The 24144-nt window shown below is 40.7% G+C and overlaps 1 protein-coding gene across 5 annotated transcripts in view; it reads left to right on the top strand.

Annotated features, from left to right (window-relative positions):
- Positions 1-24144, top strand: part of SLC4A4 (solute carrier family 4 member 4) — a 238071-nt gene that overhangs the window by 133934 nt on the left and 79993 nt on the right. The gene's annotated exons all lie outside the window — the stretch shown is intronic.

The raw sequence follows: 24144 nt of genomic DNA, 5'->3' as shown, positions 1-24144 counted from the left end.
CAATATACCGGAACAGACTACTTCATGCTAGTTCCCGTCTTTTTCTCAAACCTTAAGTTTAAAAAGTTACAAAAGTACAGAATGGATTTACTCCATGAGTTTTCACTCTGGATTTTTTTTTCCGGTATCCATGATCAGTAAGGGCGGATTCACACGAACGTGAGCGTTTTGCGCACGCAAAAAATGCTGCGTTTTGCGCGCGTGGCAGCAGCGTGACAGCTCCGTGTGTCATGTTCATATGGATGCGCGGCTGCGTGCTTTTCGCGCAGCCGCCATCATTGTGACACTCTGTTTGGATGTTTGTAAGCAGAAAAGCACGTGGTGCTTTTCTGTTTACATTCATTGTTTTACTGCTGTTGCGCGAAACACGCGCGTCCCACGGAAGTGCTTCCGTGTCGTGCGCGTGATTTTCACGCACCCATTGACTTCAATGGGTGAGTGATGCGTGAAAAACGCCGAAATATAGAACATGTCATGAGTTTTACACAGCGGACACACGCTGCGCAAAACTCACCGACAGTCTGCACTGCCCCATAGACTTGTATAGATCCGTGCGACCCGCGTGAAAACCACGCGGGCTGCACGGACGCAAATCACGTTCGTGTGAATCCCCCCTAAGTCTGACATATTTTGAACACTTCCATTCTACATGTTTTTTGGTGCACTTCAAACTGTAAAATCCTTTCTTAAGGGCAGATTCACACGAGCGTTGCGTTTTTGCGCGCGCAAACAACGCGGCGTTTTGCGAGCGCAAAAACCATTTGACAGCTGCGTGTGTCATGCGTGTCTGATGCGCGGCTGCGTGATTTTCGCGCAGCCGGCATCATAGAGATGAGGCTTGTCGACGCCCGTCACTGTCCAAGGTGCTGAAAGAGCTAAGTCTTTCAGCACCCTCGACAGTGAATGCCGAACACAACAGCGAAAAACCTGTTAAAAAAAAGATAAAGTTCCTACTTACCGAGAACTTCCCGGCCGTTGCCTTGGTGACGCGTCCTTGGTGACGCGTCCTTGGTGACGCGCCTCTCTTGACATCGGGCCCCACCTCCCTGGATGACGCGGCAGTCCAAGTGACCGCTGCAGCCTGTGATTGGCTGCAGCCTGTGCTTGGCCTGTGATTGGCTGCAGCCTGTGCTTGGCCTGTGATTGGCTGGAGCTGTCACTTGAACTGAAGTGTCATCCCGGGAGGTCGGACTGCAGGAAGGAGACAGGAGTAATCGGTAAGTTAGAACTTCGGTTTTTTTTACAGGTTCATGTATTTTGGGATCGCAAGTCACTGTCCATGGTGCTGAAACAGTTTAACTCTTTCAGCACCATGCACAGTGAATCTCTCCCGACGTCGCGGACCGGAAATTTTTTTGCCGGGTTCGGCCAAAACGAGTTTGGCCGAACCCGGTGAAGTTTGCCTCGGTTGTCGGGGTTCGCTCCTCGCAAAGACACTCCGTTTGGATGCTTGGAAACAGAAAAGCACGTAGTGCTTTTCTGTTTCCACTCATCCTTTTGACAGCTGTTGCGCAAACACGCAGAGCTTCCGTGCGACCTGCCTGGTTTTCACGCACCCATTGACTTCAATGGGTGCGTGATGCGTGAAATACGCAGAGTTATTGAACCTGTCGCGTATTTTGCGCAGCGAACAAACGCTGCGCAAAATACACGGACTGTGTGTACTGCCCCATAGACTTCTATAGGGCATTGCGTGCCGCGCGAAAATCACGCGGTCTACACGCTGCCAAATCACGCTCGTGTGAATCCCCCCTAACAGTAAGGCCCCATGCACGCGAACATGCTTTTGCGGACGCAATTGCCCCGAAAATCCACGGGAGAGTTGCGGCCCCATTCATTTCTATGGGGCCATGCACACGACCGTAGTTTTTACGGTCCATGCAAGGTCCGGGCTCATTGAAAATAATGGCCGCGGCCATGTGCATGGCCCGCGATTTGCGAGCGGCTCGCGGCTGACAGTCCGCAGCCGGCCGACCCGAAAATCACGGCCGTGCACCTGGCTACGGTCGTGTGCATGAGGCCTAAGTCTGAGTTCACACGAGGCGGACATGCTGTGTAAAAAAACGCAGTATATCTGCCCTGTCCACCGCAGGGAATTCCGGACGAAAAACCGCACGAAACTGTGGTGCAGTTTTTCACCCGGAATGTCCGCTGTGGAAAACAGCAGCATTCAGCCGGCCTGCTGGCAGGCCGACCTCCTGGGATGATGTTTCATCCCAGGAGATCGCTGCAGCCTGTGATTGGCTGCAGCGGCGGTCACTTGGGATGAAACATCATCCCAGGAGGCCGGCCTGGATGACGTTTCATCCCATGTGATTATAATTTTTTTACGGAGTTGGGAATTTTGCGGCGTAATCGTTGCGAATCTGCCGCAAAAGTAGCAACACTTGGCTTTCTGTTGCAGGTTTTTTATCCTCATTGAATTCAATGGGGAAAACCCGCAGCAGAAAATCAACTAAAACGCAGCATAAATTGACATACTGCAGATTTTAATTCGGCACCCGAAGTCAATTTATTAACGTTTACACTGTGGGTTTTTTTCCGCAGGGTGGGCATGAGATTTTCTAAATCTTATCCACTTTGCTGCTACTGCAAATGCTGCGGAATTTCCACTCAGAATTCCGTTGCCGAACTCCGGCCTAAATATTCATAATTTCTGATCTTAAGATTTCTTAAAGGGTAACTCCACAAAGATTAATACATTAGATTGTAAAGGTGTTGTCAAAATTATTTGCAGTCATTGGTAAACAAAGTTTAATCTTGTGCAATTTTGTAAAATACTTTGTTTTAATTCCAATTTTAAGATCTCTGTTTGCTGACAGAGAATGGAAACATATGTTCAGTTGCATATGTTTCCTGCTGACTGCAATGATAGAAAATATATGTTTAGAATTTGTAATGTGCAGTCAACTGTGCTTTTCAACACAATTGGGGCTGTAGGATCCAGATGTATCCCCATCGATGCAAAGGCTAAATAAATTTCCCAAATGTATACTCTGACCATGCACCACAATGTGAATGGAGCCTAAGCTATCAGCCAGTAGTGCAGTACAGAAACAAGGTTTGTGCTGTTGTGTTTAGCTCTTTGAGTATTGTCTAGATTCATACATTGTAACAAACACTCAGCTGTGTAGATGAAACATTAACAGCAGTGTAGCCCATGTCAATCAGTCAAATTCGAACTATCATTTTGCAAATGAAGGTTAGAAACCCAGGGAATCATCTGATTGGATGTCATGAACAAAAGCACATTTCCACCTAAGGCCAGGATCACAAACACAATTTTGATGCCGTTTTTGGGTCAGTTTTATAAGCAAAACACTAGAGTGGACACAAAAGAAAGGAGATGCATCAGTCTTTTTTTTAACCCCTACCCGCACCACGACGTAATAGCATGTGGTGGTGGTTGTGGGGGTGATGTTTGGAGCAGGCTCACCCGCTGAGCCCGCTCTGTACGCAGTGGGTGTTACCTGTGTATTACAGCTGACACCCGGTATTAAAAAGTAGGAACAGCGATTGCGCTATTCCTGATAGTATAATCCATTAGATGCTGGGATCAATCACGATCACAGTATCTAAGACGTTAAAAAGAGGGGGCGCTCTCCTTCAACAGCTCATTCGGTTTCCCCCACAATGCGATCGATCGGGGGCAGCCGATAGTTGCCATGGCAGACCAGGGGCCTAATGAAGGCCCCCAGGGCTGCCTTTCTTAATTTCCTGTTAAGCCCTGAATTTGGAACACGGTGTATGGCAATATTGGGGAAAAAAAAAAGTTAGGACTTTTGGAACGTGGGGAGGAAAAAATTAAAACGAAAATCAAAAAAATGGCTGTGATGGGAAGGGGTTAAAACTTTCCTTACTTTTGGATCCACTTCTGGCTTCGGCTCAAAAAACGTAGCCAATAATTGCACCAAAAAACGTCATCAAAACTGTAAGGCGAAATTCACACGAACGTGTGCGTTTTGCGCGTGCAAAAAAGCAGCGTTTTTTTGTGCGTTGCAGTTCCGTGTATCATCAGTATTTGGTGCGTGGCTGCGTGATTTTCGCGCATATGGCATCGTTATGACACTCTGTTTTTATGTTTAGAAACAGAAATGAAGGAGGTGCTTTTATTTTTGCCTTCATTTCTTGAACAACTGTTGCGCCAATCACATGCAGCACACGGAAGTGCGTCCGTGTGCCGCAAGTGATTTTCACGCACCCATTGAGTGATTTTCACGCACCCATTGAGTTCAATGGGTGCGTGATGCGCGAAAAATGCTCAAGTATAGGACAAATCGTGAGTTTTACGCAGCGGACACACGCTGCGTGAAAATCACGGACTGTCTGAAAGACCCCATTGAGTTACATAGGTCCGTGCGACGTGTGTGATTTTCACGCGCGTATCACGGACGTGAACTACGCTCGTGTAAATAAGGCCTTAGTGTGATCTGTCCTTTCCGAGCTAATCGCAAAACAATGGCAAATCGATGTACAAACGCATGCGGTTTCTTGCCATGCAGCAAAAAACCCAGACAAAATCACACTGTGTGAATACACCCTAAGGCCTCATGCACACGACCGTAGCCATGTGCACGGCCGTGATTTTCGTGTCGGCCGGCCGTGGAGTGTCATCTGCGAGCCGCCCGCAAATCACGGGCCGTGCACATGGCCGTGTCCATTAGTTTCTATGAGCCTGGAAACCACGGTCGTGTGCATGGGCCCATAGAAATGAATGGGGCCGCAATTCACCCGTGGATTTTCTGGGGAATTCCGGCCGCAAAAGCACGTTCGTGTGCATGGGGCCTTAGGCGGAATTGCTGTTGAATTCTGCTGCAGACAGTCCTCAGTGGAATTCTCCAGCGGCCGTTTTTTACAATTGTTTCAATGCATTTTTAGGCAAGTTAGTTCAGACGTTGCGTGAAAACTCCTCTGCAGACCATAGGCTGTGGTGCGGAATTTTCCCTCCGCAGCATGCACCGACTATTGCGGAGAAGAAGCGGAATTTCACTGCGGATTTCAGCCTTTGCAATGCAAAAACTGAAATCTGTGGCATGTCCGCTGTGTTTTCTGCAACGTCTGAATTACCTGTCAAATATGCAAATGTTGGTGCAGATTCGTTGCGTAATTGCCCCAAATCTGCACCAACATTTGCAGCGGAAAAACTCTGCCACGTCTGGCCGTGCCCTTATAGTAAGCATTTAAATATTACTAAGTGCCTTTACTCTGTGAGAATTCAGAAGAATTCAAACTGTCTCTGGAGCAGCAGACACAGACTGTCATAAAACAGTCTGCTTTATTAGGAAATATTTTATATTAACCCCTTCCCGTCTGTTCGCGCATTCCCACGTGCATGTACGTGATGGAGATCGCGCGGGCACAGAAGCTGTGGCCGCACGATCGCCGCAGGAGCCCGGCTGTGACTGACAGCTGGGCTCCCACTGCAACTGCCGAGATTGAAGAAATCTTCAATCTCAGCCGTTTAACCCGTTAAATGTCTGAAAGGTGCGGGTCCTACCTCTGGGGCCCAAAGCTATTTCCCGAACGGGTGTCTCCTGACCCGTTCCCGCCTGGCCAGGCAGCAGACAGGAAGTCAGTGCACAACAGGACGGGTTTTGCGGAAACAGCTATATCCTGTAGATATGCCATAACTGTCATGACACAACACCTTTAATTCTATCTCTTTGCTGGGGATTTTTAGTTATAGAAGTAGTATAAAGAAAGACTGGTTTTGGCATAAAATTATATAATATACTGCTTTACGAAAATCTTGTTTCTAAAAACACTATTATAACCAGGACAGTCTGTGAAACTTTATTGCCAATGATATCCATAGAAATTAGTAACGATTTTGAGATACTGTTTGAGCTAAAGGATACGCTACAGAGAGCAGGTTGTAGTTTTGGATAGTTTTGAGATGTGGGAGCACTAAACCCATTAGACAGAATGTACAGCACAGTTTTATTTCATTTTGCATGTGTTTTTCTCAGCTCCAGTTTCCATTAGGTACTTTATTAGACCCTTATTTTCTGGAATGAATTAGGTAATTTACATATAAAAATATATATTTGGAAGTTACTCTTCATTTTTTTGGGCTTGGGTCTGATCTGTCCACACTTGACCCAGTGTAATGAACTACAAGGAAAGAATGAATCTAAAATCCCACACTGATAAGAGATCAGTGCACGTAGGGAAGGGTTAAGAGGGTAGAATGGGACTCTTACAGTTTGCAAGCTGAAACCATAGACACACCTCATTTCCCTTCCATTCATTGTTTAATGTTCATGTTTCCAAATGAATGGCGTAGTCCCAAAAGAAAACAAGTGAGAGGTAGAGTCAGCATAAGGCTACAAGATATTTTAAATCAATATATTAGTCAGCTAACCCCATTTAAACCCCTTAGCAGTAAAGTATACAATTTAACATAGCAACATATACGTTTCCTCAAACGCAAAAATAACCATGCTTATGATACTTGTCAGCCATACATTATCGCAATCGGAAAATTCCAATCATTTCTTAGGCAGCTGTAGATGTGTATCTAGAAAGGTTGTTTCTAAACCGGCATTTTTGGGGTCTTTTTCCTTCCCTTTGCATGGCTGTTGATCTTTTTAGATTTTAATTTTAGTATTTATTTTCCTTGCACTTACTCAGTGGTTAAGTCCTTCCCGGTGTGATATTTGCCCTTACATTGGCACGTTTTCCTCCTGTCCACATATACCACAGTGTTCTATTATCCATCCTTGGTGTAATTTTTCCTCAGCATATACTTACAGAGGGCCTGCAGGCAGAGAAAGGGGAGCTACAGGTAGCGCAAAGGATAGGAAGCTGCTATTTCCCCCTAATAACATATATTACAAATGTTCATATATTTACATGTACTACTGATTTATAAAAAAAAAATATTATAATTATGGGTAACCATTAATGTATTGTAAATCCCATACAAGCTTAATAGATACATCTTTACAAAGTAACAGATTATTTGGATTTATGGACATTTTGGGAGATATTCTTTGGCTCATATGGTAAAGTAACCTTGTAGTTCAGTATTTTCCTATAAGTTTAGGTAGAGTAGAAGCATCTGAACGTTGGCTGAATGAAGTGTATATGAATATCACTCTGCCCTACACAAAGCAAGCCTTGGCTGCACCCATGACTGATGTAATGATAGACATTAACATGGTTCTATTAGTGCTCTAGGAACCTGTTTGCCTTATACATTCATTCTCGATGAATAGTACAAACTCTACAGATATAAGCATAGTTTTTTATAGGCAGATTAAAAGGGTTGGCTGATTTAGAAAATTCATTGCAAAACGCCTTATTCGGGAATTCTGAGTTATTAGATAGGAGGTCCACCGTTCAGAACTATCATCTATAAGCTCAAGAAAAGAGCGGCTACAAAGAGTGTCACTCGCTCTGGAGTACCTTACGCGTCTGTGTATTATATGGACAGCTCTTTGATTTCATTGGTAACTGTAATGCTTTATTTTCCTTTTGGTGACGCTGCAAAGAAATTGGATACTTGATCTAGGGTTCCTCCACAGATTACAGCTTAGACAACTTCTTTCCAAATAGCTGAGAGTTCTTAATGCATTAGGACCTCCAGAGCCAAGAGGCGTATCCAGTAGGGGTACCCCCATCTATTAGCTGGACCTAGTTACAGTTACATAGTTAATAAGGTTGAAAAAAGACACAAGTCCATCAAGTCCAACCAATAATGCTACCATGTTGATCCAGAGGAAGGCAAAAACCCTCACCGATTCCAATATGGCAGTCAGAATAAATCCCTGGCTAAACCCCCCCATCTCCAGAATCTAGTACCTGTAGCGTGTAATATTATATTTTCCAAAAGGATCACTGACGCCCTTCTTGAACTTGCTTAACCCCTTCAGGACCCAGCCTGTTTTGGCCTTCAGGACACAGCCGATTTTTTCAAATCGGACATGTGTTACTTTATGTGGTAATAACATCGGAATGCTTTTACCTATCCAAGAGATTCTGAGACTGTTTTCTCGTGACATGTACAAATTTTATTTTTTTTGCAGAAATTCATTCCTAATACATTCTTTTTTGTAACACAGAAGGTTTTACCCGAGAAATGCAACTCAATATTTTATTGCCCAGATTCTGCAGTTTTTAGAAATATCCCACATGTGGCCCTAGTGTGCTAATGGACTGAAACATTGGATTTTGGGCCTCCTTTTTTTTTGGAATATATTTTAGGCACCTTGTCAGGTTTGAAGATGTCTTGTGGTGCTAAAACAGTGGAAACACCCCAAACGTGACCCAATTTTGGAAACGACACCTCTCAAGGAATTTATCTAGGGGTATAGTTAGCATTTTTACCACACAAGTTTTTCGCTAAATATATTGGAATTAGTCTGTAAAACGGAAAATCTACTGTTTTTCTGAAAAAACATAGACATTTTTAATATTTACAAGGAATAACGAAGAAAATGCACCCCAGCATTTGTAAAGCAATGTCTCCCGATTACAGCAATACCCCATATGTGGTAATAAACTGCTGATTGGACCCACAGCAGGGCTCAGAAGGCAAGGAGCGCCATTCGGATTTTGGAGCACAGATTTTGCTGGATTGGTTATCGGTGCCATGTCGCGTTTGCAACGCCCTGGAGGGACCAAAACAGGGGAAACCCCCCAAAAGTGACCCCATTTTGGAAACTACAACTCTCAAGGAATTTATGTAGGGGTATTGTTCGCATTTTGACCACACAGGTTTTTCGCTAAATATGTTGGAATTAGTCTGTAAAAATGAAAATCTACTGTTTTTCTGAAAAAACATAGAAATTTTTAATATTTACAAGAAATAACGAAGAAAATACACCACAAGATTTGTAAAGCAATGTCTCCTGATTACGGCAATACCCCATATGTGATAATAAACGGCTGATTGGGCCCACAGCAGGGCTCAGAAGGGAAGGATCGCCATTTGGATTTTGGAGCACAGATTTTGCTGGAATAGTTTTCGGTGCCATGTCGCGTTTGCAACGCCCCGGAGGGACCAAAACAGTGGAAACCCCCAAAGTTACCCCATTTTGGAAACTACACCTCTCAAGGAATTTATCTAGGGGTATAGTTCGCATTTTGACCACACAGGTTTTTCGCTAAATATGTTGGAATTAGTCTGTAAAAATGAAAATCTACTGTTTTTCTGAAAAAACATAGACATTTTTAATATTTACAAGAAATAACGAAGAAAATACACCACAAGATTTGTAAAGCAATGTCTCCCGATTACGGCAATACCCCATATGTGGTAATAAACTGGTGATTAGGCCCACAGCAGGGCTCAGAAGGGAAGGAGCGCCATTTGGATTTTGGAGCACAGATTTTGCTGGAATGGTTTTCGGCTCCATGTCGCCTTTGCAACGCCCTGGAGGGACCAAAACAGTGTAAACCCCCAAAGTTACTCCATTTTGGAAACACCCCTCAAGGAATTTTTCTAGGGGTATAGTGAGCATTTAGACCCCACGGGTCTTTTGCAGAAATTATTAGAATTAGGCCGCGAAAATGAAAATCACAATTTTTTTTCCACTAAAATGTTGAATTTTCTCATTTTCACAATGGATAAAAGAACAACCAATTTTTGTAAAGGAGTTTCTCCTGAGTACGGAAATACCCCACATGGGGTCATACATTTTTTTTCATTAGAAATGAATTAACCCTTTCAGGACTGATCCATTTTTTGCTTTCTTATTTTCGTTTTTGACTCCCCAGCCATAAGTTTTTTCTTCTTCCGTCAATAGAGCGGTGTGAGGGCTTATTTCTTGCGGGAGGAGCTGCAGTTTCTATTGACACCATTTAAAGTACCATAAAATGTACAGGGAAACGGAAAAAAATGTATTTGTGGGCTGATAAAGGAAAAAAATCTGATTCCACTATTTTGGGGTTTTTGTTTTTACAGCTTTCGCCGTGCGGTAAAAACAAAAACTTTACTTTATTCTGCGGCTCAATACAATTATGGTGATACCAAATTTATATAGTTTTTTTTATATTATACTACTTTTACAAAGAAAAATCTCATTGTTAAAATAAAAATTGTTTTGTTTCACCACATTCTGAGAGCCGTAACTTTTTTATTTTTCGGTTAATTGAGCGGTGGGAGGTCTTATTTTTTGCGGGATGAACTGTAGTCTTTATTGGTACCATTTTTTTGGTACATAAAAGTGATCCAAAAGTTGTATTTCATTTGTTTTTTTGAGAACTAAAGTGCCAAAAAAACAGCGATTTTGGCACTTTCAATTATTTCAGTTTTTTTACGGTTTTCACCGTGCGAGTTAAATAATGGTATGTTGTAATAGTTCGGCATTTTACGGACGTAGCGATACCAATTTTGTTTATTTTTTTACATTACTTTAGAAGAAAAATATATATTTTTTAACTTTAAACTTTTTTCTTTCTCATTACTAATAACTTTAATTCTTCTACACATTTTATTAGTCCCCTTAAGGGACTTGAACCAGCGATCATGGGATCGCTGGTACAATATACTGAAATACTAATGTATTGCAGTATATTGTTATTTTTGCAGTATTCTGTAACCGCACGATCGCTGTTCCTGTCCGTTAGGCCTTGGTGTCAGCTGTAATACACAGCTGACACCCGCAGCGTATGGAGCGGGCTCAGCACGTGAGCCCGCTCCATATATCAACCCCCGCACCATGACGTGCTATTAAGTCATAGTGTGCAAAGGGGTTAATGCACAGAGGATGGTGTGAATATTGCAATTTTCCACTGATATTCCATTTTAGTGCATAATATGTCGTGCCCAGTTTGTGCCACTGAAGACAAATACCTCATAAAACGTTAAGCGGGTTCTCTCGGGTATAGCGATGCCATATATGTGGGCGCAAACTGCTGTTTGGGTACAATGCAGGGGTCAGAAGTGAGGGAGCGCCATTTTGCTTTTGGAGCGCATATTTTGCTTGGTAATAGTTCTGTTTGGGGTTTTGCTGGTATTTCAGTTTATAACGTGGGGGCGTATGTAGGCTGCGCGGAGTAAATCAGAGCATAATAAGAGGGTGTAATAATGCGGTAAATAATTAATAATTCATAGATATGTGGCCAGTGTTGCACTCATAAATGGCGCCCGATCTTATCCGATTTTGGAACACTGCACGTTTTGCATCGCCATATTCTGAGAGCCAGAACTTTTTTATTTTTTCACCACCGGAGCTGTGTGAGGGCTTATTTGTTGCGGGACAATCTGTAGTTTTCATTGGTACCATTTTGGGGTACATGCGATTTTTTTGATCACTTTTTATTTGATTTTTTTGCAAGCCGACTGACCAAAAACAAGCAATTCTGACAATGTTTTTTAGTTTATTTTTTGCAGCGTTCACCGTGTGCTATAAATGACCATTGTACTTTATTTTACGGGTCGGTACGATTACGGCAATACCATATGTATATAGTTTTTTTTATGTTTTGCAGCGTTTGCGCAATAAAATAATCACTTTTTTATAAAATAATTTATTTTCTGTGTCACCATATTCTGAGAGCCGTAACTTTTTTATTTTTTTGTCAAAAAAGCTGTGTAAGGGCTTGTTTTTTGCGGGACGGATTGTAGTTTTTATTGGTACTATTTTTGGGTACATGCGACTTTTTGATCACTTTTTATTCTCTATTTTGGGAGGGGTGGTGACCAAAATATAGCGATTCTGGTGTAGTTTTTTATTGATTTTTTGGGGGTGTTCATCGTGCGGGAAAAATAACATTATAGTTTTATAGTTTGGGTCGTTACGAACGCGGTGATACCAAATATGTGTACTTTTTTTAATGTGTTCATTTTTTTCCTATAATGAAAGTCTTATTATAGGAAAAAAAGCATTTTTTGTTTTTTTAAACTTATAACTTTTATTTTTACACTTTTTTAAAAACATTTTTATTACTTTTATTACTTGTCCCACTAGGGGACATTTAGACTCGCAGCTTTGATCGCTGCTAGAGTACATTACACTACCTATGTAGTGTAATGCATTCCAACTGTCATTGTGACGTGACAGTCACACTGACAGGAAGCCTCGGAGGACTGGCTGGCCGACTAGATATAGAGGATGCCCCCTTGTTATTGTTAGGGTGGATTTACACGAACGTGATATACATCCGTGCAACGCGCGTGATTTTCACGCGTGTCGCACAGACCTATATTAGTCTATGGGACAATGCAGACTGTCAGTGATTTTTGCGCAGCGTGAGTCCGCTGCGTAAAACTCATGACAGGTCCTATATTTCTGCGTTTTACCCACATCACGCACCCATTGAAGTCAATGGGTGCGTGAAAATCACGCGCACCACACGGAAGCACTTCCGTGGGACGCGATTGATTCGCGCAACAGCAGTCAAAAGTATGTTTGCAAACAGAAAAGCACGTGCGCAAAAACACACACGCTCGTGTAAATCCCCCCTTAAAGGGCTAGGTGTTAAAAAATCATTAGAAAGATCTCATGTCAGAACATATAACTGGGCACATAACAAGGGATTATATACAGCAGAAAACACCATTTGTTATCACAATGTGCAAATAATGCCCCAAAAGTGTTACTGGGTAGAGCTATGCTATTTGCTCGCTCTGACTTTCAATAACCACAAAGGCAGTTAATAGGTTAATACTCAATATGTGCAAGATCACACTTATTTAATTCAAGGAAATTACACAATCACATTTGACGTAATGGATGGAGAGCATTTTGTCTTTCCAGCAGATAACCATTTACAGATTAATGACATGCAATTGTTAATTATTGAACCGCATGGCTTATTGTAAAATGTGAAGATTTAGAGTCATGTATATTGATTTCGATTCATGAAAATCTTTGACCTGCTTATTACGTTAACAAAATATGTAAATGTAGCGGTTTGCGTCTATGGTTTGGACGTTGAATTATTCAACCTATTTAAAGCACACCTTTGTTCAAAGCCTAAAAATTAAGAATTGCTTGGAGTTAAACTTATTTCTGTCATACTTAAACAGGTCCAGGAATTAGAGATTTAGGCTGCTGTATCCAGGGCCCATACTTTGGTGGACTATTTTAACTGTCCTTAAGCCTGCCTGTGATGAGATTACAAAAATTACTCACTACCAGTGAAAAAATTTATCAGTTTGACCCCGTATCCATGACAAGATATAAACTGAAATACCCGCCTCACCCATATCACTTCTATAGACAAAATGACTACATGTCTCATGAAGACAACCCCTGTCCATATACCCCATTAGGGCAAATGGACATCATAAAGAGGGGACCCCTGCTTGGGAATCCTTCTATGATCCAAAGTAGAGAGCCACTTAGTTAGATCAACTCCCGCTCTGGTGGACCCACCATCATTCGGAACCCGGAGATGGAAATTCTTATTTTATACAATATCTGGTTGGTAGATGCCGCAATAAACTTTTAGTGCAAACATCGAGGCCAAAGCTTTGCTGACAAAAAAATGTATTCCATATAAAAATAATTAAATTAAAATAAATAAATACAAAAAATTTTGGAAAAAATATAGTGTAATACCATGTTCTACAGTAAAAAAACAAACCTTCATTGGGGCCCACTGGGGCTACAATTGCCTCTGTTTTTATAAACCAATTGAATGGTTTTGTGATTTAATGTAATCCAGATTGTGATTGCCTTTATTTGCAGTTCTCACAGGCAATGGTATTGGGAGTAACTGTATGAAACATGGAAAATTACAACAACTTTTTAAGATTCCCATTTCTTAAATCTGTTAAACAACAAAGCAATAAAAAGTGCCATACTTACCAACATTCTCTCTGGGAATATATTCGGATTTGCCTTCTGTTTTATTTGCAGGTGCCCAATATATCAGACACTCAGGAACAAGAGGTTGTCCAGCATTCGCTCTAGTCAACCCATGCTTTGAAAGGCAGAACAAAAGTAAAGGTCACAATCCAGAATGTGTTCTGCACATTTATGACCTGCAAACACTATAATCTGCCTCCATGAACAAGTCATACGATATACGCCAACCTAAAAGCAATTCATTTTACAAATTACAAGCAGTCCCTTGTAAGATGACTAGAATAGGTACAAATCACCTCAGGCTTTCCTAGTTTCTTCTGAACAATTTAACAATAATTAACATGGGTTTTAATACATTTCTAACAGGTCCATTAGCCATACTCCATTAAAACCATGCAAATGGCATGTTAGATGGGCAAGAAGAGGGTAAATGTATATTAAGCTGCAATTAAAGTTGTGTTTAGTAGAGAAGTCCGGTTATTAACAACCAAATCTAGATGGTTTACAAAATTAGTTTTAGTTGGAACAAGTGACCACTAGGACTTTGAACACATTGTTGGGGTTAAGGTCATTATGACAACAAGTCACACAATACGGGTGATTCTCATGTCCCTGAATGTTGATTGAATTATAGATTGTTTCAGTGTGTACCGGTTACATGATTTTGTGCAATATAAAGTACTACCTATTAAAAGGAACCTGTCAGTAGGTTTGGAGCCACTAAACCACCAGCATGCCATTATCCAGCTGAGGTTTAGTGTTCCAAAATTGGCAACGTAAAATTAGCGTTTCGGGAATAATTCATAAAGTAATTTACAACTTACCAGGAAAACACCAGGAGAGGCATCGGTCACATGCGCATTGAGCACATGAAGCCGAGGACAGTACACTGGGCATGCGCAGTGAAGCAATGCGTACTGTCCACGGCTTCAATTGCGCAATGTGCATGTGCCCGATGCTGCCGGACTCCTTAACTGGACTCCTTTTGGTAAGTTGTAATTTATATTACTAACTATTCCCTAAGTGTCTGTTTTTGAGGTAAGCAGGTTTAGAACACAGCTACATAACAGCATGCTGGTGGTTTAGTGGCTCTAAAATACTGACAGGTTCCCTTTAAGTAATGTTTATAATGTTTAGTTTTGAAACATCTCACCCATTGTTCATGTAATAGCAAATAATCTCTGTGTTTAAGCAAATAGCTTTTTAGGCTATGTTCACACAGAGTTTTTTTTGACACGTTTTTTGACACGGAAACCGCGCCGCAAAACTCATCAAAAAGGGCCCGAAAATGCCTCCCATTGATTTCAATGGGAGGCGGAGGCGTCTTTTTACCGCGAGCGGTAAAACTGTCTCGCGGGAGAAAGAAGGGACATGCCCTATCTTCGGCCGTTTACGCCTCTGACCTCCCTTTGACATCAATGGCCGCGGGCAAAAAACGCCGCAAAAAACGATGCGAAAATCAGCGTGTAGGGAGAGGAAAATCGGCCTCAAACTTCCAAACGGAATTTTGGGGCAGAATTTCCGCCTGCAAAACACTCAGTGTGAACATAGCCTTAGGGTACCTAAGAATCGGAGGTAATCATCACATTACAAGCTAAATCAAGTTTAACATAATATTGAAGACATCAGGTTTACTAGCAATGCTTAGACATTGACCAGTAAAGTTGCCTTTTTCTATTTATAAGAAGCACTAGGGGGGGAAGAATTTATTAAGTCTTGTGTTTCATACGCCAGTCTTAACCCCTTTCCGCTGCAGCCATTTTTCGCATTTTCACTTTTGTTTTTTCCTCCCCAGTTTTAAAAAGCTATACCATTTTTATTTTTCCATCAATATTGCCATAGGGGGCTTGTTTTTAGCTGGACGAGTTGTAGATTTTTACGGCACCATTTATTATACCATATAATATAGTGGAAAACTGGAAAACATTGGATGGAATGGGGAAAAAACAGCGATTCCTCCATTATTTAGGGAGGCTTTGTTTTTACGGCATTTATCCTGTGGTAAAAAATGGCATGTTAACTTTATTCTGCTGGTCAATATGATTACAGTGATACCTAATTTATATAATTTTTTTATGTTCTACTTGTTTTACAAGGAAAAAAGTAATTCTTAAAAATTAAATATGTGTCTTGTCGCCATATTCTGAGAGCCATAACATTTTTCTTTCCGTCGATTGAGCATTGTGAGGGCTTATTTTTTTCAGGGCGAACAGTAGTTTCTATTGGTACCATTTTGGGGTACATGAGACTTTTTATTCCACTTTTTGTGGGAGATGAAGTGACCAAAAAACAGCGATTCTGGAGTTTTTTGTTTTTTTTTACAGCGTTCATCATTCGGGTCAAATAATGTTATATTGTGATAGTTCAAACTTTTACGGGCGCGCTGATACCTGTTATGTTAATAGGGTTTTTTTACATTTTGATTAGTGGGAAAAGTTTTTTTTTTTGGAACTTAATATATATATATATTTAAAAAACTTTAGTTAACTGTATTTAACTTTTTTACTAGTCCCGCCAGGGGACTTGAACCAGCAATTGTTGGATCACTTGCATGATATACTGCAATACTAATGTTTTGCAGTATATCATTATACTGACAGTCTCCTATGAAGCCCTGCCGGAAAACAGGGCTTCAAAGGAGTACAAAGATGGCAGACCTGGGAGCCTTCCTCAGGCCCCCAGGCTGCCATGCCAACCATCGTTACCCCGTGAACGCGTCGCTGGTGGCCAATGCATTGTCACAGGGGACCGCCCCCAGGTTTATAGTCGCTTAGATGCCGTGGTCGCTTTTGACCGTGGCATCTAAGGGGTTAAACTAGCGGGATCCCGCTCGTTACACTGAAGTGTTGGCTGTTACACATGTACTCCTCCACCTGACCTGCGCCATATATATACGGCGGATGTTGGGAAGAGGTTAATATAAAAAGTGCAGGAGTAAAATGCGCGTAATTTATTAAGAGGAACACACCTCTTAATAAATTAGGCACATCTCTGGCCGTCCATGCTACGAGCTAGAGTATGTTTTTGCTAAAGTTTCTGCAAATTTCAAGCATAGATTAAAGTAACAGTGCCGAGCTGCAGTGGCCTCTTCTGCTATGCACAGTCCACTTTTTTTAAAAGTGGCAAAAGCAGCATAAAAATGCAAAAGTCACTAAATTGTTGCGTTTTTCTACACCAGTAGAGTACTCAATAAATTCCCCCCACTATGTTTACAGTATTTAAACTGGCCAAAGGCATTAACCAGTTGTCAGTAATAATGTAATCCACAAGGTTTTTCTAGTACATGCGATTGATGTCCGCCATATACAGTGTATATATGTGTGTGTGTATGTGTGTGTGTGTGTGTGTGTGTGTGTGTGTGTGTGTGTGTGTCCTGAGATAAGGTTTAGAAATGCTAATTATCTACATCTACATTTATTGTAGATTAGACCAACACAAAATACAATACTGTAGCTCTCCCAGGGGCAGACACAGAAGACTGAGGGGCCTGGTGCAAAAACAATATATGGACCTCGTTCCTCCAACATACTTGCAGCTTACATCTTTTCATATTCAATATTATGAATGTAAAAAATATTTTTGGGGGTTATTTCTCTGGAAAATGTCCGGATAGTCTTTATTTTCTGTTAATTTAGGGCGGTGAAGAATTATGTACCCAGACCGATAAACAGGTTGCACAAGCTATATGTCTGTCCCTGAGTTCTCCCATAAAAGTTTGTCAAGACTTTGTAGCTTAAAATCACTCGCCGCCACTCCCAGTAGCAGTACGATAATCACATATAACATGCGGACGAAAATCCTACTAATATATTGTGTTTTAAATTGGTTTATTACTTATCTTAAACAGGCAGCTCGGAGGCTATCATTTCACACCTTCCTATAACACTGTATAGCCTTGTACATTTTTACTCATTTACTTGTTAGTTGTATATTATGTAAATTTTACGCAAAATTGAGCATAGGCCTCACCTTATGGCATTTTAACAAGGTATAAAATGCAAAAGGAGATGTCACAAGACACTAGATACCTAGAAGAGTCATATTTGACCATACCTTTTACAATTTTCTACAAGGGTGTCGACATGCTGGTCCTCATATAAATGGAGTCATATGGGCATGGTTACACGTGGCGGAATTGCTGTGGAATTCCGCTGCGGACAGTCCGCAGTGGAATTCTCCAGCGACCGTTTTTTACATTTGTTTCTATACAATTTTTAGGCAAGTTAGTTCAGACATTGCGGACCATAGGCTGCGGTTCGTAATTTTCCCTCCGCAGCATTCACTGTCTGTTGCGGAGAAGAAGCAGAATTTCACTGCGGATTTAAGCCTTTGCAATGCAAAAACTGAAATCTGTGGCAAGTCCGCTGTCTTTTCTGCAACTTCTGAATTACCTGTCAAATATGCAAATGTTGGTGCAGATTCGTTGCGTAATTGCCCCAAATCTGCACCAACATTTGCAGCGGAAAAACTCTGCCACGTCTGAACGTGCCCTATTAGTAAATCAGCAGCACGTCACATCTCAAGAGCTTCATGCCCCCTTCTATAAGCATAGGCAACATTTGGGCAACGCAAAACCGTTGTTGTAATGCAGACTTTTGTTTTTGTCTTGCGGATGTAGATATATAAGTCTTCAGTTTTTGGTATGCTACTCTTTGAATACTATAAATTAGGAGATTTCAGGCTAAAGTGTCAGATATGCTATAGGTTCAGGGTCGCCACACTGTGGCTCAGAAGATTTATTAGTGTGACTCCTGACTGGCCATGTTCATGACAAACAAGTGTCCAAAATGCAATAAGTGCCCAGAAATCTAATTACTGTCCTATACCGCAGACTAGATGACACACATCTGCCCTGATCAAAGGAACCAACGATAGATTGCTTCTGCCTGAATCTCCAGTGCCGATCTCTGACTGCAGGATGTTCTTGGTGAAACGGTGAAAGAAACATGTTATTTCCTTAATATGCTATGTAAAGAATATGGGTTCTATGGGAAAATATTTAAGAGGAAATGGCTGTGGAGTCGATAGGTTTACTTTGCATATAATCCATGGACATGGTGTACGGGCCTGTTCACATCACCGTTCGCTTTCCGTTCCTGGGTTCCGTCGGAGGTTTCTGTCGGGTGAACCCCGCAACGGAAAGCGAAAGTGACAGCACAGCTTCCATTTCGGTCACCATTGATCTCAATGGTGACTGAAACATCCCTAATGGTTTCCGTTCGTCACCATTCTGGCTGGTTTCCGGTTTTCCGACGGAATCAATAGCATAGTCGACTCCGGAACCCCGGAACGAAAATGAACGGTGATGTGAACAGGCCCTACATCATTCGAGGATCCGGAGCTTTCCGTTTTTTCGCTATTCTGCTCTTATGACAGAGCACAGCAAGGTAAAACCAGAACACAGATCTGAATAGAGCCTTAAAGATAGATGATTACCCTACAAAGTGCAAAAATGTTGAACTTAAAATGAAAAAACAAAAAAATATTGAGAACAGTTTAAAAAAAAACAAAACAATTTACACATGTTGTTTTAAATTTCAGTGACATGCCCTCGTTTAGTAAAAGTAAACATAAGGAAATATGAAATTGTACTGTAGCAGATTTTAAATAAAATATTGCTGTGTAGAAGTAGAAGTAAAAATCTAAATTTTGTCTGAAGTGATGATTTTCAGTTTGATAGCAGCTAGAGTCTCCATTACGTGACATTATGTTCTTTGACCAGTCTGTGACTTTATATTTTTAGCATGACGAATGAGAATGGGGTGTTCTTTAGCTTTAACATATCCCTCATTACCTTGTAAGCTTACTAACATACAGATGTAGCCGTCTTTATCTTGACTTTTAACACAGTAAAGAGGTTCTGTCATCACATTATGATGATAGTGCCCTATCTCTTACATAAGGAGATTGGCGCTATAATGTAGGTGACAGCAGTGCTTTTTATTTAGAAAAACAATCTATTTTCACCACGTTAGGAGCGATTTTAGCTTTATGCTAATGACTTTCTTAATGCCCAACTGGGCGTGTTTTTACTTTAGACCAAGTGGGCGTTGTACAGTAGAGTGTATGTGTAATGACGGGGGGTAGGGAAACGGACAAGTGAGCCCTAGTCTACCCGCCACTCTGTCCCTGCCTACTTGCAACGACCCGCCCTAGGCGACGGGGTACAACTGGGCGGCGGTCCCTGCGCTCAGTAAGTGCACGACAAACACGACAAACATACAAGGGAATACAAGCAAGGGAAAGGGGCAGTTGCCCACGGCAACACCGTAAGCAACCAGAGTGGTGAACGAGCCGAGTCAAGCCAGGAGTGTGCGAGGTACCAAACGAAGAGCAGAAGAGTAGTCAGTAAGCCAGGGTCTGTATGGAGCAGGATCAAAATAGAAGGAGCTGTAGCTGAGCCAGGAAACCACACGAAAAGAATCACAAGCACCGAGGGACAGGAAGGGCAGGCTTAAATAGACCGAGGGCGGGAGCTAGCTGAGTCTGGCCAGGTTGCGATAGGCTCTCCAACTCCTAAGCCTGCCAGCCTGAGTGGTGGAAGCTGGAGTCAGTCTCAGGGATGTAGATTCAGGTGCTGACTGATTAATTATGGGAGTTAACCCCGAAGCTGTGCCTGGCAGATCCTTTACAGTATGACTCTGACCAATCAGCGTCATGCACTTCTCTCCATTCATTTACATCGCGCATAGTGACACTGCGTTGTTCACTATGTGCTGTCTTATACTGACACATTAATGTTACTGAAGTGTTTAGACAGTGAATAGACATTCCTTCCAGCCAGGACGGGATGTTTATTCACAATCCCGAAACTTCGCTAACGTTTCTGTGGTACTTACAGCAGAGCAAGCGTAATCTCGTGAGATCACGCTGGAAATGACAGGTTACAGCGAGATTATACACGCTGTCATTTACAGCGTGATCTCGCGAGATTACGCTTGCTCTGCTGTAAGTACCACAGAAACTTTAGCAAAGTGTCGGGATTGTGAATAAACATCCCGTCCTGTCTGGAAGGAATGTCTATTCACTGTCTAAACACTTCAGTAACGTTAATGTGTCAATATAAGACAGCACATAGTGAACAACGCAGTGTCACTATGCGCTGACTAAATGAATGGAGAGAAGTGTATGACGCTGTTGGTCACTGATTGGTCAGCGTCATACACTCCTCTGTACAACGCCCACTTGGTCTAAATTAAAAACACGCCCACTTGGGCATTAAGAAAGTAATTAGCATAAAGCTAAAATCGCTCCTAACATGGTGAAAATATACCGTTTTTCTAAATAAAAAGCACTGCTGTCACCTACATTATAGCACAGAACTCCTTATGTAAGAGATAGGGCACTTAGATCTCTTATCTTTACTTTTTCAATGACTTTTCAATGGCTTTTGTTGTGTGATATGACGATGCAGCAAGTTATCAGAGTCAAGTTAAAGATGGCTACAGCTGTAGTACTAGTTCTGTGATAATATATAGTAGACCTGTGATAATATATCCACATGTGTAGCCATACAATAATATCTGGACAACAAATCTGATATTGCCCTGTGTATGGATCTAAAATCTTGAATCAGTCACAACTACTAGACCTTAACCCCTTAAGAACATGTCCTAGTTTGGACTTCCTGACATGGCGCTTTTTGTTTTGTATTTTCATCTCTGCATTCTGACTTTTTTATTTCTTCAGCAATGTAACCATATGAGGGCTTGTTTCTTTTCACGAGTCAAGTTTTTAATGGCACTATTTTAGGGTACATTTAAAGTTTTGTATAAGTTTTCTTAATTTTCTTAGAGGGGAGAAAATATACAGCAATTGTCTTTTGTTTTTGCGGCTTTAACTGTGCAGTATAAATTACATTTTAACTTTATTTTGAGGGTCAGTATGATTAGGGCTATTCCAAATGTATAAAGCCTTTTTATGTTTTACTACTTTTGCACAATAAAAACCTTTTTCTTTTTAAAAAAAAAAAAAAAAAAAAAAGATACAATTGTTTTTGTGTCACCATATTCTAAGAGCTTTAATTTCTTATTTTTCCATTGATGGAGCTGTGTGAGGGTTTTTTTTTTTTTTTTGCTGCTGCGACTAATTTTGCAAAAATGATGACAGTAAGCAGTTATTGCTTTTGAATTAGTCTCTCAGAAACAGGACAAACTGGCATTTTGTGTCAATGTGACAATTCACCATCAGTTTTTGAGAAGTAATTCAAACCCAGTATGGCCACTGTAAGGCCCCATGCACACGACAGTATTTTCATCTATCCAGAAATACTGTCCGAAAATACGGATCAGCAGGCATATACGGAAGGGTGTCCGTAAATATGGTCCGTATTGCATCCGCATTCCATCCGTATATACTGATTCTTACAAAGAGAGGGAGGTTGCAAATGAAGTCATAAGCATGTTGCCTAGCAATGCTTCAGTAAATATGGACGGTTTACGGATGAACATCAGTAGCCGTCCGTATTTACGGAAGCTCCCATAGACTTCTATGGGAGAGTCCTTGCCATAATTATTGACAAGAATAGGACAGGTTCTATCATTTTTTCAGCATGGACACCCATCAGTAAAAATACTGAAAGGTGTCCGTGGCCAATACAGAATGGGTCAGTAATTACTGTCAGTATTTACTGTCCGTAAATACTGATGAAAAATACTGTCGTGTGCATGGGGCCTTACTGAAAAGAAAAATTCCTATCTCTATAACTAAATAAAACCTCATCACCAAACGTCTGATTTACCAATATTTGTCGATTTTTACTTTTTGGGTGGAAATTCCCTTTAAGTGGTACAACGTTGCTAATATGATCACTAAAAATCATGTAAGTATAGAAGGATTGACGTGATTTCTTGCCCCTGTTTATTGCTCAGAATTGTAATTTTTTTTTATGGATGAATTTAGCTACACTGAACATCTTTCAATAAAACCTGGAATGCTTAAAGTCACACAATAGCAATTAAATGTTTTGTTAGGTGTTGTAAACATCTTAAAACATAAGAGCCACATTCATAAATAGAACTTTAAAGGTGTAGAAAGGAAAACAAAAATGATGTGCTGCCCTTTAAATGCACTTTTTACACGTGATTGGTAAATCATGGGTCATAAACCAATGAAACCTGATCACACGTGTAACTGAAGAAATGTAAAAATGATTATACTGTAAAGGTTAAACTTTATAATTTTTCTATACGGACAACCATCACTGGTGACTAAAGATTAGAATGTAAAAGGATAAAACTATCTCTTCTCAAGTATTTTCACCAGAGGACATTAATCCTGTGAGTACTATCATACTTTGATGGATTTATAATAGATTTAAAATGCACTTTTCTAGTAATTGTTTGATTTCAAAGTCACAGATGAAAAAAACTTTTTTCTTTCTACAATACTTTTGGCATTGTAAAACATTTTTGGCATTCTCCACTAATAGAACCAAATTTGAAGTAAGTCTAATTTATATATATATATATATATATATATATAGTCTATGTTCTGGTTATAAAATTCCAAACAAAGTAAGAAAATAACTGCATTTACTTTTTATTTTTGTCCTAGATCATTTGTGTGCACTTGTTACCTTCAAACCTGGTAGAGTCATTAGCTGCAACAGTTGCTGGAATAATGCAAATGACCTTACATTAACACAGTAGCAATACTGTATTCCTCTACAGTCATTTATACAGGCCATTAGTCAGGAGAAGGACTTGTAGAATAATTTAGGTGTGCAAATCATGTACTGTAGTTGTACCATTTTGGGAGTATGGTAAAATACATGCTTCTGTATTCTTGTAGTGTTACAAGTAAGGACTAAAGGTAATTACAAGTTTACCAACGTCAATATTAAACATTAAATCCAATGTCACTGACTCAAGATGTAAAAATGTTGACTAGTAATGCATATAAATGACATTGTTTAAGACAATGTAATTTTTTAATATATTGTTAAAAAAAGAAAACCGCTCGTGTCGGCTATGTAGAAGTTGACCCCAAGCTGTTTTGCAAGTGCACTGATGCCTAACATAATGTATTCTGTCCTATTCCACATGTAAAGAGCAGACTGTCTTGTTAAACATTGCCATATTGGTAATAAGTCCCTAAACCATCAGACCAATGAAAATCTTACTTTTTACATGGGAGGGTGTAGAGCCTTTAGATGGATGCTCCTATCCAGTCCCATTGCCCAAGCTGGTTTGGTTGGAACTGGATCCTGCCATATAAATATTAAGTTACCTTACCATAGCTTATTAAGTTGGAAAAACTCTTTTGTACATACTGTATTCCAAAGAATTGTCTACCCTGTAGACTTTAGAGCTACATTGATATTCCAAGACACATAAGCCAGTAGTCAATATGTCTTCTGATAAAGAAGATCTGGAGAACA

The sequence above is a fragment of the Rhinoderma darwinii genome, chromosome 1 (assembly GCF_050947455.1).
Source record: "Rhinoderma darwinii isolate aRhiDar2 chromosome 1, aRhiDar2.hap1, whole genome shotgun sequence".
NCBI lineage: Eukaryota > Metazoa > Chordata > Amphibia > Anura > Rhinodermatidae > Rhinoderma > Rhinoderma darwinii.
The sequence above is the reverse complement of the archived record's forward strand: the minus strand, read 5'-3'. Positions and strand labels throughout refer to the sequence as shown.